Raw genomic sequence first — 5852 nt, 5'->3', positions numbered from 1 at the left:
ATACAACTCATGCTCGACCTTTCGGTGTTCTGTGTTCCGAGGCCATGTCTGTACATGCTAGGCTCGTCAAGTCAACCTAAGTGTTTGCATGTGTAAATCTGTCTTACACCCGTTGTATGTGAACGTTGGAATCTATCACACCCGATCATCACGTGGTGCTTCGAAACAACGAACTGTCGCAACGGTGCACAGTTAGGGGGAACACTTTCTTGAAATTATTATGAGGGATCATCTTATTTACTACCGTCGTTCTAAGTAAACAAGATGCAAAAACATGATAAACATCACATGCAATCAAATAATAATAGTGACATGATATGGCCAATATCACATAGCTCCTTTGATCTCTATCTTGGGGCTCCGTGATCATCTTGTCACCGGCATGACACCATGATCTCCATCATCATGATCTCCATCATCGTGTCTCCATGAAGTTGCTCGCCAACTATTACTTCTACTACTATGGCTAACACGTTTAGCAATAAAGTAAAGTAATTTACATGGCGTTTCTCAATGACACGCAGGTCATACAAAAAATAAAGACAACTCCTATGGCTCCTGCCGGTTGTCATACTCATCGACATGCAAGTCGTGATTCCTATTACAATAGCATGAACATCTCATACATCACATATATATCATTCATCATTCATCACAACTTTGGCCATATCACATCACAAAACACTTGCTGCAAAAACAAGTTACACGTCCTCTAATTGTTGTTGCAAGTTTTATGTGGCTGCAATGGGGTTCTAGCAAGAATGTTTTCTTACCTACATGAAAGCCACAACGTGATTTGTCAACTTCTATTTACCCTTCATAAGAGCATCTCTAGTGGATGGTGTATATGGAGGTGGATGCTAAATATACACGATCAAAATCAAAAAAGCTTTCCCAGTGGATCGTGTATCAGGTCGTGCACCTATACACGTCGCTCCCACGAGCGTACCTGGTGTGGGACTAAAGACGACCGAGCCACGCTCGTCGGCTCGCGCTCCCGCTCCCACGGCCGAAAAAAGCCTCCCGCTCCCGCTCCCGTTCCTCTCCGGCCGCCTCCCCAAGGTCGCCGTCGCCCCTCTCCGGCCGCCGCCCAAGGTCGCCGTTGCATCTCCTCTCCGGCCGCTGCCCAAGGTAACCATTTTTTCCTTTCTCGCGAGCGGGAGCAGAGGGGGGGGCGGCAGCACGCCCTGCAGCCCGATCTGGCGGCGGCGCCGGTGCCGGCGCGCGCCCTGGTGAGAATAGAGGGCGGGGACGGGGGGCTGGGCGACGAGTGGGGGCTGGGCGGCGGAGCGGTGGGGGGGAGGGGGGAGATGCAGGGGCGGCGGCTGGGCGCGCCTGTCTGCTGGGGCGGAGGGACGAGCGACGCCGTGGGGAGATGCAGGGGCGGCAGCCGGGCGCGCCTGTCTGCTGGGGCGGCGGGACGAGTGGCGCCGTGGGGAGATGCAGGGACGAGCGGGGTGCCGTGGGGAGATGCAGGGACGAGCGGCGCCGGGAGGAGATGTAGGGGAGATGCATAGCTCTTTGGAAGGAGAAGAAAAGAATTTTTGCTTGTCAATTTGATGCCAGATTGTGGTCTAAAATAGCTGTGCATTGGTTGCTTGCAGATGGATACTGACCAAAGCTTCTTGGACACCCTTGGTTTTGGTTACACGCAAGCACAACTAGAAAGTCCAATTGGAGAGCAGGCAACTCCATCAACTCAGCATCGTTCTGCAATAACAGAGAAAGGAAAATCCAACAAAGGCAAAAATTGGTCTAGTGATGAGGACAAGGTTCTCATAGCAGCATGGGCAAATACAAGTTTGGATATTGTTGGGACAGATCAAAACCGGGATGCTTATTGGGATAGAATTTTGGAGTACTACAACACACACAAGGAATCATCATGGCCGAAGCGTAATGCTAATGCAATCAATTGCCGTTACACAACGATTAACAGAGAGACCTCTAAATTTTGTGGTTGCCTTCAGCAGATTTTAAATAGGCAAGAAAGTGGAAGGACTATACAAGAAAAGGTATGCGCCTTTCTAGTAATTCTATATGTGATGTGCAATATTCTATATGTGTTGTGCTTATTTTAACAATATATTTATATGTGCAGACAAACGATGCACACATTTTGTTCAAGGAAATGGATCTTAAAAAAAGAAGCCTTTCACACTGATGCATTGCTATGTAGAGTTTTCGAAGTATCCAAAGTGGCAGACAAGAGAAGTTGAAACTTCTCTTAAGAAACAAAAGAAGACCATTGATGCAAGTCCGGGCACATCCACCAATGATCCGGCTGATGCATCCTCGGTACGTACTGATGCTACCTCGATACACACTGATGCTCTTGAACATGAGAAAAGACCTGATGGTGTGAAGAGGGACAAGAGAGGTAAAGCTGATGACAGTGCTTGCAAGCTGTCATTAGAAACTGTGTGGGCAGCAAAGCTAGAGAAGGATGAGATCAAAGAGGCGGCAAGAAATGCTCGCTATGCATAGCAATTGGAATTGCGAAAAGAGTAGATTGCACTCAAAAAGAATGAGGATGCACGAAACGAGAGGGAGGATGCACAGAGATAGTTTGAATTAGATGAGAGGGTCATGCTCATCGACACAAGTGGTATGACTGATGTTCAAAAGCAGTTCTACCAAGCTAAGCAGAAGGAGATCCTTGCTCGCGGCCTAGGGTAATGTGAGCTATATGTTGTAGTTGTAAGAACTATTTACTGCTTTCTGCTAGTTGAGGACATGGATTACATCACTCATTGCATAAATATTTTTATTGATAGCTGCATTACAAAGACATGGATTACTCGTTTCCAAACTTTTGCCACACATGGTCAATTAGATCAAGTTTAAGCTGACCATGTTCATCGAAATTTCTAATCCGATGAGTCATCTGAATAAAAGAGCTCAGTTCTTCCGCATGAGTACGAGAGACTGTGACTCTTTCTCCCATTGCCTCAAAAGTGCAGCTTTGCCGACCAGTTTGTCGCTCCTCTTCAACTATCATATTGTGCATTATGACACAAGCTTTCATGACATTAGTGATTTCTTTACGTTTCCATCCTTTAGCAGGTCCACGAACAATGGCAAAACGGGATTGCAGAACTCCAAAGGCTCGTTCCACATCTTTCCTAGCCCCCTCTTGCTTCTTGGCAAAAGTTTTATGCTTTCTGCTAGTTGGAGTTGGTATGCTCTTCACAAATGTTGCCCACCGTGGATAGATACCATCTGCAAGGTAATACCCCATTGTGTACTGATGGCCATTGATGCTATAATTCACTGGAGGAGTTTGGCCTTCGGCTAGCTTTGTAAAAATAGGAGAACGTTGAAGAACATTTATATCATTCAGAGACCCTGGTAAACCAAAATAAGCATGCCAAATCCAAAGATCTTGTGAAGCAACTGCTTCCAAGATCATAGTGGGCTCGCTCACATGGCCTTTAAACATGCCATGCCATTTTTGGGGGCAATTTTTCCACCCCCAGTGCATGCAATCTATGCTCCCTAACATACCGGGAAATCCTCTTTCCTCCCCTATTGCAAGTAACCTAGCAATGTCTTCTTCATTTGGAGATCTCAGGTACTTTTCCCCAAAAACTTCACAAATTTTGATCACAAATTTCTTGCAAGACTCTAAATTAGTAGACTCAGCGGACCGGATGTACTCATCAACATAATCAGCTGCTACTCCATATGTTAGTATCCGCATCGCCGCAGTGATCTTTTGCAAAAGATGTAACCCAAGAGCTCCAGAAGCACTTCTTTTTTGCGTAAAATAATCATCATAGTCATGCTCAAGTATACCATCAGCTATGCGGTTGAACAAAGTACGCGACATCCTAAATCTGTGCATAAAAATTAAATGATACAGGGAAATGAAAAAAGGACCAAAGCAGAGAAGTGTACTAATTACGAACCTTCGTCGAAACAAATGTTCGGGAAAGCAAGGAACTTCTTTGAAGTAGTCGTCCCACAGAAGAAGAAATCCGGCATCTCTTCCTCGATCGATTGACTGACGTCCATGCTTGGAACCGCCATGGCGTCGAGCGTTCTTCCTCTCTTCCTCCTCGCGCTCGGCGAATGCTGCAAGTATGAGTTCATCGTCGTCAGATGAAGATGACGAAGAACTCATGTCCCAAGTGGATGTGTTCATTGTGTTGCGTGAGAAACGATAGAAAAATCTAGGTGAGGAGAGAAGTGTGCTGGAAGAGGTGGTAGGAGTGGTTTATATAGATCGGAAATATGACCGTTGGAAATATAGCCGTTTGAAAATATAGCCGTTGGAATATACACGTCCTAATTTACACGTTCCACTGAAAAACTGGGAGGTGTATAATTTAGCAAGGTGTATATGGACGTGTATATGGAGATATACACGTCCAAATTTACACGTTCCACTAGAGATGCTCTAAGGACCCTTTTCATCGAATCCGCTCCAACTAAAGTGGGAGAGACAGACACCCGCCAGCCACCTTATGCAACTAGTGCATGTTAGTCAGTGGAACCGGTCTCACATAAGCGTACGTGTAAGGTTGGTCCGGGCCGCTTCATCCCACGATACTGCTGAAGAAAAATAAGACTAGTAGCGGCAAGAAAGTTGACAACATCTACGCCCACAACAAATTGTGTTCTACTCATGCAAAGAGAACTATGCATAGACCTAGCTCATGATGCCACTGTTGGGGAACGTTGCAGAAAACAAAAATTTTCCTACGGTTTCACCAAGATCCATCTATGAGTTCATCTAGCAACGAGTGATCGGATTGCATCTACATACCTTTGTAGATCACGCGCGGAAGCGTTCAAAGAACGGGGATGAGGAAGTCGTACTCGACGTGATCCAAATCACCGGAGATCCTAGCGCCGAACGGACGGCACCTCCGCGTTCAACACACGTACGGTCAGCGTGATGTCTCCTCCTTCTTGATCCAGCAAGGGGGAAGGAGAGGTTGATGAAGATCCAGCAGCATGACGGTGTGGTGGTGGATGCAGGGGTCACCGCAGCAGGGCTTCGCCGTTCTACTGCGAGAGGGAGAGGTGTAGCAGGGGAGAGGGAGGCGCCAAGACTCAAGGGTGCCGCTGCCCCTCCCCCCTTTATGTAGGCCCCCCAGGGGGTGCGCCGGCCCTAGGAGATGGGATCTCCAAGGGGGGCGACGGCCAAGGGGTGGAGTGCCCCCCAAGCCAGGTGGGGCGCCCCCCCCCCCCACCCTAGGGTTCCCAACCCTAGGCGCATGGGGTGGGCCAAGGGGGGCGCACCAGCCCACTATGGGCTGGTTCCCCTCCCCACTTAGCCCATGGGGCCCTCCGGGATGGGTGGACCCCTGGGACCCTTCCGGTGGTCCCGGTACAATACCGGTGACCCCCGAAACTCTCCCGATGGCCGAAACTGCACTTCCTATATATAATTCTTCACCTATGGAACATTCCGGAACTCCTCGTGACGTCCAGGATCTCATCCGGGACTCCGAACAACTTTCGGGTTACTGCATATTCATATCTCTACAACCCTAGCGTCACCGAACCTTAAGTGTGTAGACCCTACGGGTTCGGGAGACATGTAGACATGACCGAGATGGCTCTCCAGTCAATAACCGACAGCGGGATCTTGATACCCATGTTGGCTCCCACATTCTCCTCGATGATCTCATCGGATTAACCACGATGTCGAGGATTCAAGCAACCCCATATACAATTCCCTTTGTCAATCGGTACGTTACTTGCCCGAGATTCGATCGTCGGTATCCCAATACCTCGTTCAATCTCGTTACCGGCAAGTCACTTTACTCGTACCATAATGCATGATCCCGTGACCAGACACTTGGTCACTTTGAGCTCATTATGATGATGCATTACCAAGT

General features: G+C 48.0%; 1 pseudogene; it reads left to right on the top strand.

The window, feature by feature from the left end:
- The first annotated feature begins 1310 nt into the window (after nt 1-1310).
- LOC119350584 lies at nt 1311-2745 on the top strand (annotated as a pseudogene).
- Nucleotides 2746-5852: the final 3107 nt, after the last annotated feature.

Source organism: Triticum dicoccoides, chromosome 1A (genome assembly GCF_002162155.2).
Source record: "Triticum dicoccoides isolate Atlit2015 ecotype Zavitan chromosome 1A, WEW_v2.0, whole genome shotgun sequence".
Taxonomy (NCBI): Eukaryota; Viridiplantae; Streptophyta; class Magnoliopsida; order Poales; family Poaceae; genus Triticum; species Triticum dicoccoides.
Note: the sequence above shows the minus strand (reverse complement) of the source record. Positions and strands in the feature narration are given on the sequence as shown.